This window comes from Rhinolophus hipposideros (genome assembly GCF_964194185.1).
Source record: "Rhinolophus hipposideros genome assembly, chromosome: 1".
Classification (NCBI taxonomy): Eukaryota; Metazoa; Chordata; class Mammalia; order Chiroptera; family Rhinolophidae; genus Rhinolophus; species Rhinolophus hipposideros.
Genome location: NC_138047.1, coordinates 28378295 through 28400883, shown reverse-complemented (window position 1 = coordinate 28400883; position 22589 = coordinate 28378295). Strand labels below are relative to the sequence as shown.

Genomic DNA, 22589 nt, shown 5'->3' with positions numbered 1-22589 from the left:
CAGATGTTAGCACAACATAATCCTTGTGTTCTTATCTTTAATATATAGACGCATCCTATGTTACTACTTTGATTTGGAAAGGTCTATTGGAGATACTAGAACAGTGCAGTTCCTTTGGTTCTTAAAAGTTTGGAAATAGTGGGTAGTGTTAAGATCATGATGTAGCATCTGCAGCAACTTTGGGGTGCAGTTAAACCCTGTTGATTGAGTCACCTGGAGGAGGGGAGATGGAGATTTTAATTTGCTTTAAGCATTATTTTGAAGAATTAAAAATCCAGACTCATAATGTGTTCGTTTGCCACTGAATTTATAACACTTTCCGTATTGGTTGACATTTTGATTTTCAGTTAGCTGCCTTTAGCCAGATACTTTCTATATAAATTAACCTACCTGTTTTTTTCTGAGATTGTTCTTGGTTTAATAACTATTTAGTTCAATTTGATTTTTGTGGTTATTTTTGTTATTGTTATGTCTCTTATTTATTTAGATTTTTTTTTATTATTTGGGAGGGGGAACAGGACTTTATTGGGGAACAGTGTGTACTTCCAGGACTTTTCAAGTCAAGTTGTTGTCCTTTCAGTCTTAGTTGTGGAGGGCGCAGCTCAGCTCCAGGTCCAGTTGATGTTGCTAGTTGCAGGGGGCGCAGCCCACCATCCCTTGAGGGAGTCAAACTGGCAACATTGTAGTTGAGAGGACGCGCTCCAAACAACTGAGCCATCTGGGAGCTCAGCGGCAGCTCAGCTCAAGGTGCTGTGTTCAATCTTAGTTGCAGGGGGTGCAGCCCACCATCCTTTGTGGGACTCGAGGGATCAGAACCACCGGCAACCTTGTGGTTGAGAGCCCACTGGCCCACGTGGGAATTGAACTGGCAGCCTTCAGAGTTAGGAGCATGGAGCTCTAACCACCTGAGCCACCGGGCTGGCCCCTGTTTATTTATTTTTATTGCCTGAGATTAAAGTAAGCATCTAGTGTCTGTGTTGGAGAAATACAATCTTTGATAGAAAATGTTTAGTAGTATGTTTTTGGAGTATTAGATACTAATTATTGCATATAAGACTACTGTATGAAATATGCGTAGTGAGTTTGTTAAGCTTACTTAAATTCTGTAAATGTACAGATGTTAATGTTCTATTTGAAGATTTTAGTTATCCAAAGGATTTTCATTTCTATACTTTAACATTATACATGATGTTACTGTTGTTATTGAATCATTAGATTATAATAGCCTTTGTGTGTCCTAACTTTTCATCAGTCAGGTTGATAGTTTATCATTTTTATTTCTTTTGTCAACTATAAGCTTCTCGTCTTCTTTTCTTTTTTTGTTCTGATTTAATTGCACTTTGACCAGAGAATGTGTTCTGCATGATATGGAATGTATCAGATTTGCTGAGACAACTGGAAGCTTCTTGAAGGCAACATTTCTAGCACTTGGTAGAGTTCTGGAATGCAGCAAATAGGATCTGTTATCTCAGTGACTTATACAATTATGTTCTAATGTAGGTTGCTTTCCAAATAATGAAATACTGGATTTACCCTGTAAATTGATTGACTTTCTCAACTTTGTTTTAATTCAGTTGAAGGTGAGAAAGTACAAGGTACATCTTAAAACCATTTTTTAAAAATTTTGAAATAATTTTAGACTTAAAGAGAAGTTGCAAGAATGGTACAAAGAGCTCATATATACCCTTCACCCAGCTTTTCCTAATGTTAACAGCTTCTATCAACCAGAACACAATGTTCAAAACCAGGAAATTCAACAGTGGTACAGTACTATGAATTAAACTACTGACCTTACTTGCCTCTCACCAGTTTTTCCGCTAATGTCCTTTTTGTGTTTCTGGATTTTATCCAGGATCAGACATGGCATTTGGTTGAGTCTCCCTGGTCTCTTCTGATCTGACAATCTTTTCTCATCTTTCGTGACCTGCACAGTTATGATGAGTGTGATCATTTATTTTGTAGAATGTCGCTCAATTTGAATTGTCTGATGTTTTCTCATTATTAGTTTGAGGTCATGCATTTTTGGGAAAATGCTGCATACAGAAGTGATGTTGAGTCCTACTCGGTGCGTTATATCTGAGGGTACAGGCTGTCAGCACATCCTCTTAGAGATGATGTTAACTCCTTTGGTGAAGGTCATGTCTGCCAAATTTCTCTACTTGTAAAATTAGTATTTTTTCTCTTTGTAAATACTTGCTATCTTGGGGAGATTCGTTGAAACTATGCAGATATCCTGTTCTTCTAAAGCTTTTGCTCACTCATTTCAGCATTCTTTGTTAGACAATTTATTGGGGTTTGCTTGATGGTGATTTTAAATTTTTCTAATTTCTTTCTACATTTATTAATTGGAATTTTTTTGTAAGGGAGAACTGCCCCCTCTCTGCACTTATTTATTTAGCAATTTGTTTATGTCAGTATTGTTATAGATATGTGTTTCATTCTATGGTTTATAATCAAATACTATCATTATTTATTGTATTGCTCAGATTGTTCCAGGATGGCTGGCCTTCAGGTTGACTCTCTGTATTTTCAACTTGTTTCATCTTCTTTAGTCCTGGAAATCAATCATTTCTCCAAGAAGCTCTGATTCCTTGTTGGAGAATGGTATTTAGAAACCAAGGTCTGGATGCTATGTGTGCTCATTGTCACTGGGCTGTCATTGCTCCTAGGCCCTCTCAGTGGCAGGGCTAGAAATACGGGGTAGGTGGGGTGCCAAAAAATGTATACAAGTGGACACTTTGGTCAATGCTGCTCAAGCAGTAGTTCACCGTAATCAGAAGTGTCTGGACGCTGATGGTAACCACTTTGAGCACCTCCTGTAATTGCAGACGTCAAATGTGACTTGTATGCATTTTTTGTTACCAGTGTATATCAAGTATTAAAATTTTAATAGTTTTTTCCTTTCTTAAAATGTGTATGCATTTTTTGGCACCCTCTGTACATGTATGTATACTAATCCATGCATACATGAACATCTGTTTATTTCTATATCTTTTTATCTGTTTGTGTGTATTGAAAACCATGAGTTTATAGTGATAACTATTCTAGTCAGACACTATAGAGCGTATGCTAGCTGTCCCCTTTGATTTATAACGGGTATTTTTGATAGTGAGAATAGAGCATACTTTTCTAATCGTCATAATAATCATGTAAGTAGTATGAAGTTACCAAAATAATGAATACTGTGACAACAAGGAAAAAATAGCCAAGTAATCCTTAGCTGTGGAAAATTTAAGCTATATCTCAAAATAGTTCTCCTTTGGTTTGTCTGAACCAAAAATAATGATATTTTGTCTTCATAGTTTTAAGTATTGTTTTGATTATTAAGCATCCATTTAAAGTTTTTTAGAGAGCATTTTGCACTGAGATTTAGATACTTTCTTTTGCGTCAGAATTTTTTGGTCCATTTAAGCACTTAGAATAAGGACAGTTGCTTTTTTATTTTGTATTTTTTTTGTGTGTGGTAAAATATATGTAACGTAAAATTTACCATTTTATTGATTTTTAAGTGTGCAGTTCACTGGCATTAACTGCACTCACAGTGTCCCTGTCACCACCATCTATTTCCAAAACGTTTTCAGTTCCCTGAATAGAAACTACAACCATTAAGCAGTAACTCCTCGTGCCCGCCAGTACTTTGGTAACTGCGAATCTACTTTTTGTCTTTATGAATTTGCCTATTGTAGATACTTCATGTAAGTAGTATCATAAAGTGTTTGTCCTTTGTGTCTTGCTTATTTGGTTTGATATAATGTCTTCAGGGTTCATCCCTGTTGTAGCATGTATCAGAACTTTTTTATGACCGAATAATATTCCGTTTATGTGTGTACCACATTTTGGTTATCCGTTCTTCGCTGATGGGCACTTGAGTTGTTTCCACCTTTTGGCTGTTGTGAATACTGCTGAAGTGAATACTGGAGCCCACGTATCTCTGCCAGTCTCTGCTGTCAGTTCCTTTGCGTATCTGCTTTGGAGTGCAGTTGCTGCATGCATATGATAAGTTTGTGTTTAGCTTTATGAGGACCTGTTAAACTGTTTTCCGTAGTGGCGGTACCGTTTCATGTTCCCGCCAGCAGTGTTCTAGGGTTCCAGTTGCTCCACATCCTCTCCAACATTAGTTATTTTCCATTTTTTGTTGGTTTTGATAATAGCTATCTTATTGAGTATGAAGTGGTATCACTTGGCTTGGATTTATATTTCCCCAACCACTGGTGATGTTGAACACCTCTTCATGTGCTGTTGGCCGTTTGTATATCTCCTTAGGAGGACTGTCTATCAAGTCTTCTATTTTTATTTTTAAATGTCAATTCAAATATTTCCCCCATTTTAAAAAAAACAAATTTTATTGGGGAACAGTGTGTTTCTCCAGGGCCCATCAGCTTCAAGTCGTCTTTCAATCTAGTTGTGGAGGGCACAACTCACTGTCCCACATGGGAATTGAACCGGCAACCCTGTGGTTCAGAGCCATCCAGCCGCCCCTCAAGTCCTTTTAAATTGGGTTTTTGTTGTTGTTGAGGTATAGTTCTCTGTATACTCTGGATATTAATCTCTTATCAGACATACGATTTGCAAATATTTTCTCCCATTCTGTGGGTTGTCATTTTACTCTCTTGGGAGTGTCCTTTAGTGCATGAAAGTTTTAAAATTTTGATAAAGACCAATTTATCTATGATTTCTTTTGTTACCTGTGCTTTTGGTATCATAGCCAAGAAATCATTGATAAATCCATTGTCACAAAGCTTTTTTCTGTGTTTTAAGAGTTTTATAGTTTTAGCTCTTAAATACAGGTCTTTGATCCATTTTGATTAATTTTTTTATGGAGTGTAAGTAAGGACAGTATATTTTGCCTGGGTTACCAATAGATGGCTTAATATTGGCACTTACAGATAGATAGCTGAAAACTTTGACTAGCTTGAAATTTAATTTTTAGAGGGTTAAAAAAAGCAGTTATAAAAAAGATAATCAAGGATGAAGGAAATTGTATGGCCTTATGATGAAAGGGATTGCATTTTTCTCTATCTAAAACAGAGAAACATTAAAATGAACTTGCTTATGAGAAAAATGGAACGAAAGAAAGCCTTTTAATGGGTAATGTGGGAATAAAGTATGAGAGAGTGAAGGCAGAGAGAGTTTAGCAGCAGTCCAGTTTTGGTCTTTATTAGGTTCAAAAGCATGATCAGAAAAGTAGAATGACAGAGAAGAGTAGGAAGTCATGCTCCCTAATCTTAGCATTGCCCAGTGATCCTGAAATGTATTGATAAATACTGTGTTTTGTACTATTTTCATGTTGTGCGGATGGAGAAAAGGAAGGAGCGTCTAGCCTAGGATCACAGTGTCATCAACAGAGCCAATTTAGAGGATTCGTTTCTTGGCTCACAAACTTCTCATTTTGAGACCAAAAGTTTTTCTTTTTAATGTTTTGACATTTAGCAGAAACTTCCTCGGCCACCCTAAGGCTTTTTGGGTGCGACTTGCCTTCTAGAGGGCTGTATACTATCCGTCCATTTCCTCTGAGCCAACTCTAGTTTCTACGATTGGCAAATAATAAAAACGCAGTAGAGGGCAGCGAGTAAGAGCTTTGTGTTTGAAGCCAGGTAGATCTGGGTTCAAATTCTGGCTTTGGTAGTAGTTCTGTGTATTTTACCCTAATTTGCGAAATGTCAGTCTGTCATCTTTAAAACAAGGAGACTAATAATAGCTATTTTAGGGATATTCAGAGGAGTTGATGAGATAATGTATATAATGTGTTTAGCATAGTTTCTTGAATATATGTGGTTAATAAAGGTTTGCTTTATTATTTTATTCTCAACTCTGTAATTAGACGCTGTTATGATGATGGTAAAGAATTGGCAGAGTACATCCTGCTGAGTGCCCCTTCTGTGGGAAAATGGTGTCATTATGTCAAATTCGTTCTTGTAACTTGCTTTATTGGGTTGTCTTGATTCTTTACGTTAAAGGACACTTAAGTGAAAGAATGGGACTGAAAGAGGTTGTGTTGTCCATACTGCAAACTGTCTTGGGGATTTTAAACACAAAGTAGTCTGCACAGTTGGTATGTATCTGCCTTCGCTGGATAATATTTTTTTATTCTCTATGCCTGTGTCTTCTATAGCAGTGCTAGGACGTAAGTGGAAATTAATATGTTATATAGAATCTGGCACAGAGATTAATTTGTGCCAGACCAGTTGAGAAATAGTGATAAATAAAGTTGATAAGAATTGGAAAGTGAAGCAAGGATTCTGGATTTTACTACAGTCAATAAAACACCGCTAGAAACTGGTTAGAGTGTGATCCCCCTCCTCCATAAAAGCAGTGTAACACCATAACCAAGAAAAGAAAAAAGAAAACAACACAGAGAAAACAAGGAAAATTACCATTAAACTTAGCATCTTAGCCTAACATTTGTGAGAAAAGATTTAAATCCAAGGTTTTTACATATGGGTGATTTAATTTAGCTTTCAAAAGAATAGGATAACAAACATTGCAAGTCGCTGGATAGTACAAAGAGAGGATGGCTAGAGAACCCTTTTTAATATTTGGATAGAAGGTCAGGCTTAGAAAAAAAGAAGAGCTCTGAATGTTTTGATTACTTGTGAAAGGGCTGGTTGGTCACAGCTTTGGCCTGCATGCCAAGTGGGCTTGCCTACCCATGAGGGACTAAGACAAATTCAAGTTCTCTAACTCATCTGAGAGACCTACATGAGAATAATTACTTTTTAAGGCTAGTTGGTGCCTTGAATTCTTGCCTAGATTATTGAAAAAAGAAAAAAGTGAGAAAGCAAGTAAAAAGATATTAAACTTCATGCTGATAAGAGCGATGTAAAAAGTTGAAGTACAGTCTGTTCAGACTTGTGGGAGAATCTCAAGTTAACTGAGGAGAGAAGGGTCTTTAATTCTAGTCAAGTGAGTTTATTTTGGACCAAAATACCTTTTATAACTTATTTATTGTACTATAAATACATTCCCTACTCCCCACTGTCTGCCCTCCTTTTTTTTAGACTAAGGTTTTCTTCCTTTCCAGCTGGGATCGATGACAAGCTACTGTATTTCTCTTTACTGTTTTCTACCCCAACTTCCTCTCTATCTCTTTTTTATGGAACATAACTATATTAGAAATTCATAAGAATGAAAGTTATATGATAGAAATTACATTTGTGGAGTATTTTGAGCTCTGTGGGTCAAATCTCATTGCAACAAAAAGCATTGTACCCTGCGCCTCCAAATAAAGATATCTCTTGGCTATGTCTAATGGCTCACTCATTTGATACAATAAGATGAAAGTGTTTAGATGAATTCTTGGAGTCTATCTTCATATGAAATTACAGTAGCATTTTTGGTCAGCATGCACCAGAGGCAGCTTTAGAAATGGAAAATATTGCAAAGTTGATCATACTTTTTATTGGGTCTTAAGTATTTTCCTTATTTTATGTACTAGAATGTAACCTGCTCTCAACCCACTGACTGTCGTTTTAAAAGAACTAATTGTGGTATACAGACTCATGTGGCATACAGACTTGGCCCCATTATATTTAATTGGTAATTTTTGAAATGGCCATGTTTTTATTGCAGATTATAATCAATACTGAAATAAAAAGAAGTTATTCGGTGGTTTTTGTTTCTTTTTTCTTTTTTTTTTTTTTTTTTTTACTAAGAAGAGAATCACAATGTTGTGTTTAGCCATTTACATTACTGATAATTCTTTTTTTTTTTTTTTTTACATTACTGAATTCTTTTGGAAAGCAGCTGGAATGTGGCACACTGAAACATTTATTTTATCAGTGATTAAGCTATAGTAACACTCATCAGGTTGAGCATGGTTATACATTTTATTAAAATTGCTTACATTTTAAGTAAAATATTTATCTAATTATGCACCCACCTCGGTTCTATACTTAAAATCAAATGCCTTGAGATTCTTTAACTGTTTTACCTGCAGAAATATAATTATCCAAAGCACTTATTTATATGAAAAATGTCTAAGTCAAGAATAGTGTCACTTCAAATTAAAATCTGTCTGATCTTGGCAAACTTATATCTTTTTTATTTCTGCTATTATTAGTAACTTTGTTTTTAAAGACATGTTAGGGGTGGGAATTTTGTTAGGCTATGTTAACATATAGTATGGTGTTGGATTTTGTCATTGTATTGGAGCTCTTTTTCAACTTCAGAAACCTAAAGCTCTGGAAAGCTACGATCTTAGGGGAAAGGACGGTTAGTGACAGGTCAGCTCTTAGTCTTCTCAGGAGTGAAGTATGTGTAATCAGGAGGAAAACTCAAGCAAAAGAGATTTTAGAACATTTCTATCGGAAATCTAGATAGTTTATTAATTTGTTTTTCCTGATTGCTTCTTTATTCTCATCTTTGCCTTAGGTTACCTAGTTATTCTCTAAGAACTGGTAACTGATTTTAAAATATTTGTTTTTAGAATATTAGTTTTTTTACTGACTTTCATGGGAAAGGTGTCAGAGTGATAGATTAAGACAGCACAGTTTTATTTTTTTTTATTACACAGTAAAATATTGGATACATACTGAAGATTATAAGTTAAAGTATTTGAAGAATTTAAGGAGGCATAATTGGATTTGCATTTTGGAAAGCTTACATTGGCCACAGTATATGGAATGGACCAAGGGGGCAAAAAGAAATAAGCAGGTCATTTAAGAGGCAATGGCACTAATCGGGTAAGAGGTGGTGGTTTGGATTAGGGTGATGTCTGGAGGAATGGGAAGACGTGGATGGGTTCACGAAATGGTTAGAAGATAGCGTTGACAGGACTTGTTGATTTACTGGATTGATTTGTAGAGGAGACTAAAGAAAATGAAGAATGATGAATAAAATTTCTAGCTTGAGAGAGGTGGATGGTAATGTCATTACTAAGAGGTGGAATACTGGAAAAGGATGGACATGTTGAGTTTGAGGGATCAGGTTTATTGAGGTATAACTTACACATAGTAAAATTCACCCTAAAAAAGATATAAAGTTCTTTGATTTTTGTCAATTTCTGTGGTAGTGTAATCACTACCACAATCAAGATACAGAATATTTCATCATTGTCACAGCTATATACGATGTCAGAGGGGTAATAGATTGGGGGTGGGGAGTTATCACCTTGTGAGGGATGAAATGTGTAACTATTACAGTGTTTTAAAATGAAACTAATAAAAAAATATACGACCATTAAAAATAAAATGAAATAAGCCCAGTAATTTTTAAGGTATTTAGTGGACACTGTCTCAAGCTTGCTTATTGATTGCTGTAGTCTTCTTCACATTATGGTCCGATGTGTCATAAATTGAATCACAATATGTAGCCTAATGAATCTATCTTCTTTCACTTAGCAGTATGGTTTTGAAGCTTATCTATTGTTGTCCATGCATCTGTAATTCTTTCCATTTTATTGCTGAATACCGTAGTGTACCATTGTGTGAAGGCACCTCATTTTGTTTTTTTTATTCACCAGTTCATGGATATTTGGATTGTTTCCAGTTTTGGTTAGTTACAAATAACGGTCTAAAAATCTCTGTTTAGGTTTTTTGTAAATATATGTCTTCATTTCTTATGTATAAATACACAGAAATGGGATTGCTGGGTCATACGGAAGGTGTATGTTTATTTAACTTTAAATAGAAACTGCCTACATGGTTATTTCATTTTAAGTTACCATCTGCAGCAAATGAGGGTTTCATTTGTTCTATGTTTTCATCAGCATTTGATACTATCAGTTCTTTGAGCCATTCTAATAAGTGTGTGGTGGTATCTTACTGAGATTTTAATATGCATTTCCCTAATGACTAATGATACTGGGCATGTTTTATGTGCTTATTTGCCATGAGTATTTCTGAATTGTCTGTTTGGGTCTTTTGTCTTTTGCCCATTTGTTAGTTGGATTGTATGTTTTCTTATTATTGAGCTCTGAGAGTTTTTTGTATATTCTGGGTACCAATCCTGTGCGTGTGTGTGTATCTGCCCTGTATAAGATATATATTTTACAGATATTTTCATGCTGTGGCATGTCTTTCTTTTTTTTAAATTGAGATATAATTGATACATTAGTTTCAGGTGTACAACATAATGATCCAGTTTTTGTATATGTTGCCAGATGATCACTACAGTATGTCTTGTTAACATCCATCACCATAATCGTTATAAAATTTTTTTATTGTGATGAGAACTTTTAAGATTTATTCTCTTAGCAACTTTCAAAGGTGCACTACAGTATTATTATAGTTACCATGCTATACATTACATCCTCATGACTAATTTATTGTATAAGTGGAATTTTTTACCTTGCGACTCCCTTCACCCATTTTGCCCATCCTCCCTAACCTCTGCCTCTGGCAACCACCAATCTGTTCTGTGTATCTGTGAGTTTGTTTTGTTCTATATAAATTTTAGCTCCCTCTCCCCCCGTTTCTGTGAAAAATGCCATTGGAATTTTGGTAGGGATTGCATTGAATCTGTAGATTGCTTTGGCTAGTATGGACATTTTTAACAATGTTCTATTCCGTGAGCATGGAATATCTTTCCTTTTATTTGTGTCTTCAATTTTTTTCATCATTGTTTTATAGTTTTCATGTACAGGTCTTTCACCTTCTTGCTTAAATTTATTCCTAGGTATGTTATTCTTTTGAATGCAATTCTAAATGGGATTGTTTTCTTGATTTCTCTTTTGCGTAGTTTGTTATTAATGTATAGAAACATGACAGAGTTTTGTACATTGATTTTGTATTCTGCAACTCTATTAGCTCTTAACAGGTTTTTTGAGGAGTCTTTAGGGCTTTTTGTGTCATCTGCAAATAGTGACAGTTTTGCTTCTTCCATTCTGATTTGGGTGCCTTTTTTTCCCCTTGTGTCTCATTGCTCTGGCCAGGATTTCCAGTATCATGTTGAATAATAGTGGTGAGAGTATATGATGTTAATGTGGATTTGTCATATATGGCCTTTATTATGTTCAGGTACCTATGTTTCCTCTATACCCACTTTGTTCAGAGTTTTTGTCATGAAACGGTGTTGGATTTTGTCATGCGTGTTCCGCATCTATTAAGATGATCATATGATTTTTATCCTTCACTTTGTTAATGTGATCTATCACATGGGTTGATTTGTGGATGTTGAACCACCTTGTATCCCTGGAATAAATCCCACTCGATCATGGTGTATGATCCTTTTAATGTATTGTTGAATATGGTTTGCTAATATTTTGTTGAGGAGTTTTACATCTGTGTTCATCAGGGATATAGATTTACAATTTTCTGTTCTTGTGGTGTCCTTCTCTGGTGTTGGTATCGGGGTAATGCTAGCCTTGTGAAATGAGTTTGGAAGTGTTCTTTCCTCTTCAATTTTTTTGGAAGAGTTTAGGAAGGCTTGGTATTAATTCTTTGAATGTTTGATGGAATTCACCACTCAAGCTGTCTGGTCCTGGACTATTGTTTGTTGAGAGATTTTTGATCACTGATGAAATCTCCTTAGTAATCTGTTCAGATTTTCTGTTTCCTTGTAAGTCAGTCCTGGTAGGTTCTGTTTCTAGGATTTTATCCATTTCTTCTAGGTTGTCAAATTTATTGCCACGTTCATAGTAGTCTCTCATGATCCTTTGTATTTCTGTGGTATCAGGTAAAATATCTCCTCTTTTCATTCCTGATTTTGTTTGGGTCCTCTCTTGTTCTTTGTGTGTCTAGCAAAAGATTTCTCAATTGTGTTTATCTTTTCAAAGAAACCAGCTCTTAGTTTCACTGATCTTTTTTCTATTGTCTTTTACGTTTCTATTTCATTTATTTCTATTGTGTTAGTCCTTCCATGTACGAACTTTGGGCTTTACTTTTTCCTCTTTTTCTAGTTCCTTGAGGTGTGAATTTAGTTGTTTGAGATACTTTTTTGTTTTTTGATGTAGGCATTTATCACTAGAACTTCCATTGCTTTTGCTACATTCCATAAGTTTTGGTATGTTGGATTTCCATTTTCATTTGTCACAAGGTATTTTACATTGTCTTTTGATTTCTTTGACCCATGATTATTCAGTAGCATGTTATTTAATCTCCACATACCTGTGAATTTTTGAGTTTTCTTCTTGTAATTCATTTCTAGTTTCATGCCATTGTGGTTAGAGAAGATGCTTGATAGGACTTCAATTTTTTTATATTTATTAAGACTTGTTTGTTTTGTGACCTAACATGATATATCCTGGACAATGTTTTTTGTGCATTTGAGAAGAGTATTCTGTTGCCGTTGGATGGATGTTCTCTCTATCTGCTTTAATGTGTTTTTGGTTTTTAATTTTTAAATTTTAATTTGTTTTTCAGTTACTGTTGACATTTAATATTGGTTTCAGGTGTACAGTATAGTGGTTAGACATTTATATAACTTACAAAGTGATCCCCCAATAAGTCTAGTACCCACCTGCCATCATACAGTTATTACAATATTATTGATTATATTCCCTAAGCTGTACTTTACATCCCCATGACAGTTTTGTAACTGCCAGTTTGTGCTTAATTCTGTCACCTTTTTCACTCATCCATCCAACCCGCCTCGCCCCCCCTCCCCAATATGGCAGTCATCAGTTTGTTCTGTATCTGCGAGGTCGTTTCTGTTTTAATTGTTCGTTTATTTTGTTTTTGTTTTTTTTAGATTCCACATGTATATGAAATTATATGGTATTTGTCTTTCTCTGTCTGATTTATTTCACTTGGCATAATACCCTCTAGGTCCATCCATGTTGTTATAAATGGTAAGATTTCATTCTTTTTTATGGCAGAATAATGTACCATTGTATAAATGTATTACATTTTCTTTGTCCAGTTCTCTATCAATGGACACTGAGGTTGCTTCCATATCTTGGCTGTTGTATACGAAATGTTCTTCTTTGTCTCTTGTTTTGTAGCCTTTGTTGTAAAGTCCATTTTGTCTGATATAAGTATTGCTAAGTATTGCCACTCCAGCTTCTTTTTTCATTTCAATTTGCATGAAATATCTTTTCCATCCCTTAATTTTAAGTCTGTATATGCCTTTTGATCTGAAGTGTGTCTCTTATAGGGGGCATATGTATGGGTCTTATTTTCTTCTCCACTCAGCCAGTCTATGTTTTTTGATTGGAGCGTTTAATCCTTTTACATTTTTTAAAAACTTTTTATTTAAGTGTCTTTTTCCAGGACCCACCAGCTCCAAGTTAAGTAGTTGTTTCAATCTAGTTGTGGAGGGTGGAGCTCACAGTGGCCCATGTGGAGATGGAACCGGCAACCTTGGTGTTAAGAGCACCGGGCTCTAACCAACTGAGCTAACTGGCTGCCCCGAATCTTTTTACATTTAAACTAGTTATTAATGCTTCTATATAGTTATTGCCATTTTATTATTCATATGTTTGATCTGTTTTTCTTCTTCAAGAAGTTCGTTTAATGTTTCTTGTAATACTCATTTGGTGGTGATGAACTCCTTTAGCTTTTTCTTGTCTGGGAAGCTCTTTATCTCTCCTTCAATTCTAAATGATAGCCCTACTGGGTGTAGTAATCTTGGTTGAAGGTCCTTGCTTTTCCTCACTTTGAATATTTTGTACTTATCCCTTCTGGCCTGCAAAGTTTCTGTTGAGAAATCAGATGACAGTCTTATGGGAGCTCCCTTGTAGGTAACTTAACTGCTTTTCTCTTGCAGCTTTTAAGATTCTCTGTTTGTCTTTAACCTTTGGCTTTTTAATTATGGTGTGTCTTGGTGTGGGGTCTTTGGGCTCATCTTGTTTGGGACTCTACTCTGCTTCTTGGACTTGTATATTTATTTCCTTTGCCGGGTTAGTGAAGTTTTCAGTCACTATTTCTTCAAATAGGTTTTCAGTCCTTTGCTCTCTCTCTTCTTCTGGTACCCATATGATGCAAACGTTGTATGCTTGATGTTGTCCTGGAGGCCCTTTAAACTATCCTCATTTCTTTTGATTCTTTTTTCTTTTTGCTGTTCCAAGTGGGTGTTTTTTGCTACCTTGTCTTCCAAGTTGCTGATTTGAACCTTTGCTTCATCTAATCTGCTGTCGATTCCGTCTAATGTATTCTTCATTTCAGTTATCATATTCTTCATTTCTGACTGGTTCTTTTTTATGTTTTCTATCTCTTTTTATAAGTGCTCACTGAGTCTTACTATTCTTCCCTTAAGTTCATTGAGCATCCTTATATCCAGTGCTTTGAACTCTGCATCTGGTAGATTGCTTGCTTCTGTTTTATTTAGTTCTTTTTTTTTTTTTCTTTTTTTGAGTTTTGTCCTGTTCTTTCATTTGAGATGTCTTTCTTGGTCTCCTCATTTTGGTGCCTCCCTGTGCTTGTTTCTATGTATTAGGTAGATCTACTATGTCTCTCAGTCTTGAAAGGTTGGCCTTACATTGTAGGTATCCTGTGAGGCCCAGTAGTATGGAATCCCTGGCCACCTGAGCTGGGTTCTTTGTGTGGGTTATGCGTGCCCTCTGTTACAGTTGAGCCTTTATTGCTATTGGCACATCAGTGGCTGGGATTGACCCTCAGGCTGACTGGCTACGAGTACTAGCTGTGACTGTAGGGGACAAGCTGTTTTGCAGCGGCTGACCCCACAGAGCAGGATTTACTTTAGTAGGGCTTTGGTGCCTGCCAAGTCTACTCTTTTGTATGTTGTTTATGGAGCTAATTGTGTGGTGCTCTGAAGCCCCTGGTGTGTTGGTTCTAGGGACTCTTAGGAGCGGCTCCAGTGCAGGCCCAGGTCAGCTGCTGCTTTGCCTGGCCTGGAGCCCCTGGTAGGAGCTATGAAGTGATCTGCGTTTATACTGTGTTTCCCGGAAAATAAGACCTAGACATACAATCAGCTCTAATGCATTCTTTGGAGCAAAAATTAATATAAGACCCGGTCTTATTAAAAGACCCATTAGAGCTGATTGTCCGGCTAGGTCTTATTTTCGTGGAAACAGGGTAACTGCCTTTGCTGGACTTGGAGTTGCCTGAGAGAGGCTATACTGCGAACAAAGGTTAGCTGTCACTAATGCCGGAGGTACAGGGCAGGTTGAGGCCAGCAGTGGTTTGTTTGGGGTTTGTGGACCTTTGAGAGATTTTAGGAAAGTCCGCAGCATGGGCTGAGGGCCGCAGCTTGCAAGGAACAGCTGCTGAAAGAGGTTTGGGCTGGTGCACGGTTTGGGTGGTGCAGGATCTCAGGGAATCACTAGGTGGGGCACATGATGTTAGCCAAGTTAATAGAGACTCAGCTATGGCACCCAGCTGCCCCTGCAGGCTTGTTGAGGGGAGGGCTCAACAAAGGAACAATGTCTGGCAGCACTTCTGTCCTGGCCAGAGCTGCCCCTCTAGCTCTTGCCCTGAATCCAGAAAATTCAGTTCCTCCTTGTGTGTCCCTGTTGCTTTTTGAGCTACTGCTCAAGTGCTGGCACTCAGCGAGTGAGCGCATGCATGGCCCCTTTAAGAGGAATGCCTCAGACTCTAGCAGCCCTGTGTCTCACCAAGATAGAATACCCGCTGGTTATGATAGCCAGATATTCTGGGGACTCCTCTTCCCCAGCACTGGTGCTCCAGGTTGCGGAGCTCACTGTGGGGCTGGACCCTTTCAGCCTCAAGGGGACCTCCTGCTAGTCTCGATGTGGTGCTGCTTCTTTATGTCATTAGTTATAGGAGTTCTGTTCAGCTAGTTTTCAGGTGGTTCTCAAGGTGGTGGTTGTGTAATTTAGTTGTAATTTTGATGTGGTTGTGGGAGGAGAAGAGCACAGCCTTTACCTACTCTGTCATCTTTGGCTGTAAGTCTTCTCTAGTGTTTGTTTAAAGCTGGTGTTTCGTTATTGGTATTCTGTCTGGATGATCTATGCATTGATGTAAATGTGGTATTAATGTCCCCATCTGTTATTGTATTACTTTCTATTTCTTCCTTTAGATCTATTAATATTTGCTGCATATATTTAGGCGTTCCTATGTTGGGTATATAAATATTTATAAATATTCTCTTCCTGGATTGGTCCCTTTATCATTAAGACCCTTTGTCTCTCATTACAGTCTTTCCAAGTCTTGTTTTTCCTGATATAAGTCTAACTACTACAGCTTTCTTTTAATTTTCATCCCTTCACTTTCAGTCTGTGTGTATCCTTATATCTGAAGTGAATCTTTTGTAGGTAGCATATAGATGAGTCTTGTTTTTTTATCCGTTCAACCACTCCATACTTTTTGATTGGAGAATTTAGTCCATTTACTCATAATTAAATCACATAATAATTTAATGTGATTATTAACAGGTATGTATAACAGTCTGTTTTAAGTTGATAACAATTTAAGACTGAATACATTCTAAAACTCTACATTTTAACTTTCCCTACATTTTGTTTTTGATACCACTTTTTACATTTTTTATCTTGTGTATCCCTTAATTATTGTAGTTATACATGTTTTTACTACTTTTGTCTTTTAATCTTCATGTTAGCTTTATAAGTGATAATCCATTACCTTTACTATATATTGTTTTTTTATCAGCATGATTCTAAGACTAGAGTTTTTAATTTTGATGAAGTCCAATTTTTTTATCAACTTTTTTCTTTTATGGTTCAGGCTTTTTGTACATTAACTAGAAATTCTTTGCTTAATCCTTTTCTTGGTTTTTAATGTAATCCACTTAAATTATCCCCATTTTCTTCACCAAAGTAGCCAACTTCTTGCATTGGTCAAACATACCAAGCAATGGAGGGTTAATTGGGAAGAGTTCAGGCAAAATATGGCTCAGGGGCCAAATCCTTCCCCGTTACTGGGTTTGGTTGTTTTTTGTTTTGTTTTTTGTCGTTTCATTGGAATACAGCCATGCCCATTCCTTTGTTTATTGTCTATGGTTGCTTTTGTGCTACACTGGCAGAATTGAGTAGTTATAACAGAGAGTGAATGGTTTTCAAAGCTTAGAATATTTACTACTTAGTCCTTTACAGGAAAAATTTGTTGACTCCTGAGACCATCTAGAATGTGTCCCTAAGAGATTAGAAAAAAAAGATCAAAAAACTCTCATTTTATAATTATCATTATAAAGATTACAAAATTTAATTCTTTGAAGCTGTCAAATATCCCACCAATGTTAAAAATCCCAGGGGTATCATAAATATAATTTTTAAAAAAGAGTTTAAGTCTAGATCCAACTTAGTCAATTGATTTATTGTGATTGATTGAATGTGCCGTTTTAGTCTATTTTAGTTAGTTGCCCCTTCGTGTATCTCTCTCCCTCTCTCTTCTTTCTGTCTCTTTCTTATGTGTGTGTATAGTTTACTGAAGAAATCTGATTGATTATCCAGTAGTTTCCTACAGTCTGGATTTTGCTGACTTGCAGGTGGAATATTAGTAATGCTCGTATGTATAATATACATACCGTGTTTCCCCGAAAATAAGACCTAGCCAGACAATCAGCTCTAGTGCATGTTTTGGAGCAAAAATTAATATAAGACCTGGTATTATATTATTATATGTTATGCTATGTTATGTTATGTTGTTTTATGTTATGTTATGTTATATTATTATATTATATTATATCCGGTCTTATAGTAAAACAAGACCGGGTATTGTATATTATATTATGTTAGAAACAATCTTATAGTAAAATAAGACCGGGTCTTATATTAACTTTTGCTCCAAAAGACGCATTAGAGCTGATTGTCCTGCTAGGTCTTATTTTCGGGGAAACACGGTAGCATAGAAGGAATTTAATAAATGGTAGTTAAAGATAATGATAATATTGCAATTTCCTTCTCTCATCAATAAATATGTATAGCAAGTGTAACTTAAATTGTGCTATTAAAACCTTTAGAAGAAAACCTTGGTAATGTCTATGTCGAAAGAGAATAATACTTCATTTTAAAAAACCATTTACCTTAAAGTTACTGATACTAAACTAGGCACTTTAATTTTAGAGGACTGAATCATGTGTCATATCAAACAGCAGAATGGATTCAGACACGGGCAAATAATGGAATACTACTAAGATTAAAGAAATCCTTATGCATTAATACGGAAACTCTCCCAAATGTACTATTAAGTGAATATACTATTGAGTAGTATAATACCATTTATATAAAACAGATAGAAAACGACCATTTATATAAGTTATTGGTGTAAAAAGGGGGAATAACAAACCATATATGTGTGTAAAATACCCCCAGACACATAAATATTGCCTCTGGTGGTGGGAGCTGGTGACTAGAGCATAGAAGTAAAAGGGAAACTAAGAATTTAGAATTTGCAGCCATGTAAATGTACCTGTTTTCCCCTCCCTCCACATTAAATTGTTCTAAAAATTTATTTTTTCTTTTAGGATTTTATTGGGGAAGGGGAACAGGACTTTATTGGGGAACAGTGTGTACTTCCAGGACTTTTCCAAGTCAAGTTGTCCTTTCAGTCTTAGTTGTGGAGGGCGCAGCTCAGCTCCAGGTCCAGTTGCCGTTGTTAGTTGCAAGGGGCGCAGCCCACCACCCCTTGTGGGAGTCGAACTGGCAACCTTGTGGTTGAGAGCCCACGCTCCAACCAATTGAGCCATCCCAGAGCTAAGCGGCAGTTCAGCTCAAGGTGCTGTGTGCAATCTTAGTTCCAGGAGGCCTAGCACATCATCCTTTGCGGGAGTCGAACTGGTAACCTTGTGGTTGAGAGCCCATGCTCCAACCAACTGAGCCATCTGGCCACCCCGGAGCTGAGTGGCAGCTCATTGACTTCATTCTGGTTGCGGAGGGCACAGCTTGCTGGCTCATGTGGGAATCGATCCGGCAGCCCCTTGCCTAGTGCTCGCGTTCTAACTAACTGAGCCACCCCCCCTGCCCCTAAATTTTTCTGAAATTTTTGATAGAATCTTTATTTCATTTCTTAAATTTGTAACAGCTTTATTGACATATACTTCATATACCATCCAGTGTACCCATTTGAAGTGTATAATTCAGTGGTTTTTTAGTACATTTGCAGTTGTGTAATCATCAACAATTTTAGAACATTTTTATCACCTGATTTAGCAGTCACTTTCCATTTCTCCTTAAGTCCTCTATCTCTAGGCAACCACTAAAACACTTTCTGTCTCTACAAATTGACCTATTTTGGATATTTCACATAAATGGAATTTTGTAACATGTGTTCTTTGTGACTAATTTCATTCTTTAGTATAATGTTTTCGAGGTTCATCCATGTTACAGCATCTGTCAGTACTTCATTCCCTTGTGTTGTGGAATAATAACCCATTGTATAGATACACTATATTTTATTTATCCATGTATCAGTTTATAGACATTTGAGTTATTTCCACTTTTTTTTGGCCTTTATGAATAATGCTACTATGAACATTTGTGCACAGGTTTTTGTGTGGATGTGTTTTCACTTGGGTATATACCAAGGAGTAGAATTGCTGGGTAATGTGGTAACTATGTTTATATATATATATCACTTTTGTAACTATTTAATTTATTGTTATTGACAGCCATATGTATTTAGAAATGGTGCGCTAGTGCGAAAAATCTAATTTACAAATCATTTTCAAATGTAAGGAAAAATTTAAAAATGTAATTAATATTAAGAATATAATATTAAAATATAATGTTATCTAGGAACATAAGTAAACATGAATTTTTATTTTGCTTTTTAAAAAATTTATAGCCTATGAATTTATTTTTTGGGCCCATAACAGTCCATGGGCTTTTTGCGTAACTGTGTGTGTTAGTGTTAAAAACTCTGACATTGCACGAATGGAACTCAGAAGAAAGCAGGAGAAGGTTGGGGTAATGTGAGATTTGAACTTTGCTGATACTCAGTGGGACATAATTTAACTGAGTGGGGATGGAAGTGGTCCTGGCAGGACATCAGGTGTAGGACCATGTTGTGATTCCTAGTAAGGTACCTGAATGAAGAGCAAGACTCATATTTTTATGAGTTGTCTGACAGCTTGGGAGCAGTGGTTGTGGTCCTGTTTCTTTGCCCTCTCTTTTTCACATCCTTAGGTAAATTCTCCATGAATAAATGATAGTTTAAACAATTCAAATAAAATGAAGGACCTTAAATTTTTTAGTTATTTGAGCTTTCTATTGACAAACAGAGAATTTAACAGACTATTTCAGCATGCTATCTGCTACTTCAGGGTGTTTTGCTGTGGCTTCTCTCACTGTGGCTTCTGTATGTTCCATCCAAAAATGGATTATTACTATACATGTACCTGTTCTACCATCAGTCTGTTGGTTTCAACAGAGAAGTCAATGACAGATTCTGTCAAAACTTGAATTGAGCTAGCAGTTTGTATAATATGATACCATTTTTATAACTGGAGAAAACTAACATTAAGGGAACATTGCCAACTTTTTGGTATACATTTAGAATAATTCCTACCCTCAAGAAACACTCAGATAATTACAGTAGAGGTAAGCATAGAGTCCTGATGTAATACATAAGATAGGGCACCTTTTCTGCTTAGGTGGTCCCAGGAAAGTTTCTTAAAAGCAGATATCCTGGACCAAGGTTTTAATATCAGTAAGGGTTACACGAATGGGTAGGAGGTGGAGGTAAGGAAGCAGAAATTTTAAGTATAGGAAACAATAAGAGTAAAAGCAGGGTGTATGAATCAGCTCAGTGACTTCTAAGTAGAGAGAAGTTACAGAATTGTGACATCACGGAGTCCCATAAGGAGAAGAAGCTATAGAGGTGCTTGAGTCTAAGGTCAAATCATGGCATTTTGGTGTGCATGTTGCCCGTGCGCTTAAACTGAAAGCTGTCTGTAGTGGAAAACATCAAACGGCTTTAACCGTCAAAACCAGAGTGACGTGCTCAACTTTTTGGTTTAGGTAGGTCTTTGAGTGCCAGATCTGAGATTCTAATCTATTTGAAGGTCAAGAACTTTGTTTATTGACCACTATCCTCAGAGCCTAGAATGGTGCCTGGCAAGTACTTAAATATTCACTCACTGACAGTGTTAGGAAGGCGGCATAGTTACATACAGCGGTTGAGAGCTCACAGTCTCCCACAAACGCCTAAATCCTCATGCCACCGTTAAGTAGCTCTGTGACCTTAAGCAAGTTTCTTAATCACACTGTGACTTAGTTTTCTTATCTAGAAAATGTAGAGAATGGTAGGCGCTACCTAATCACATTGTTGGGCGGATTAAATGAGTTTATATGAAGCACTTAGAATAGTGCTTGGCTCACAGTAAGCACTATATAAATATTGTTATTATTATTTCTTTGATAAATGAAAGATTAATACATACTAGAGCTACTAAAGGCCTGGTCCCAGAACGTGTAGGGTTACACAGGAATGGCTGAATTTAAGAATATTCAGGAACACAGTTGGATACGATGTGGTGAATAAGGGTGAAAAGGAGTTAAGGTTGATTCCCTGATGTAAAGCGAGAGCTTTAGGGTCTCTATCTTCTCTGGTGTCCCTATCCCCAGCCCACCCCCACCCACCTAAACTGAAATTATTGCTAATCCATTCTGGTTAGGGAAGGACATTTTTTGATCTGTTACAGTTTATTGTCATTTAGTCTCTGCTTTTCTTTTTTTTCTCTTTTCTCTTTTTTGCTATTAAATTTATTGAGTGACTGGTTAGTACAGGAAATTTAAGGTCTAGAGGTGGAGTCTCAGGTCTGTTGGGGAGATAACGCTGATTCATTGTGGCACACCCTTTATTGGACTTCTGTTTGGCTTCTCTCTGATGCCTTTTCTTTCTCCCGTGCAGTCTGTTCCTTAGACTCCTCTTGAGTTCTTTTCTCTTTGCAGGACAGAAACGTAAAAAGGGCCTAGGGCCACCTCCGGTTGTAGACTGGGAGCTTTCAGCTGTTTTCTCCCCCATGTCTCTTTTTCTTTCTCTTTTTGCACCCCTCCCCCCCATCTTTTCCCTTTCCCCTTTTTCTCACAGTGAGAGACCAGAGGAAGGATGTTTCCTCCTTGTTTGGCCTTGGTTATGGGCTAGCTTGGTATTTCACAGTCCCAGTAATAAGGGAAAATTGGGGAGGATGTTAAAACAGGTGGCAGGAAAGCATTCTCTTGTGCACGTAAATTGAACTTTAAAGAGGTTCTCTTTTAGTTGTTTTTCTGACATGATATTGAGAAGGATTTGGAATCTATCTTTTTAAGCATGTTTCTATAACCTTGGGATTTTTTGTTCCTGGAACCAGCTAACTTCTAGAATACAGTTTGTCTGCTAGGCAAAAGGAGTCTTAAACTCATTACTAGGTTGGTCAAGTTCATCTGAGCCAGAGGTTCCATGCTCAGCTGTGCTTTTCCCTGAGGAATGGGGCTGGATACCCTGAGAATTTGAGAAGAAGCAACCGTGATGTTTGTTTGAAATCTTTAGCTTTTATCTTAAAAGTTTATGTGAATTTTGCATTTTCTATAATTCATCTCTGTTTTCATATAAATGTAAATTTTCTCCCTAATTATTTACCTAAACTGATGCTCCAGGAAGATAAATCCTTCCATTTTCTTCTGTGTTCTATATTCTCCCGAATACCACCTCATTTTCCATTTTAAGGATTTGGGGCCAAAACCTTTTTATTGAGTGTCTCTTGCATATTTCTCATGATGGGAATAGACCTTTTGGCTAACTGGGTCCCACCTTTTTATTCTCAACACATTAAAATTAGGCTTTTAAATCTTTGGA

At 36.6% G+C, this 22589-nt stretch overlaps 1 protein-coding gene across 10 annotated transcripts in view; it reads left to right on the top strand.

Moving 5' to 3' along the window:
• CUL2 (cullin 2) overlaps positions 1–22589 on the top strand; it is a 112960-nt gene that overhangs the window by 30779 nt on the left and 59592 nt on the right. The gene's annotated exons all lie outside the window — the stretch shown is intronic.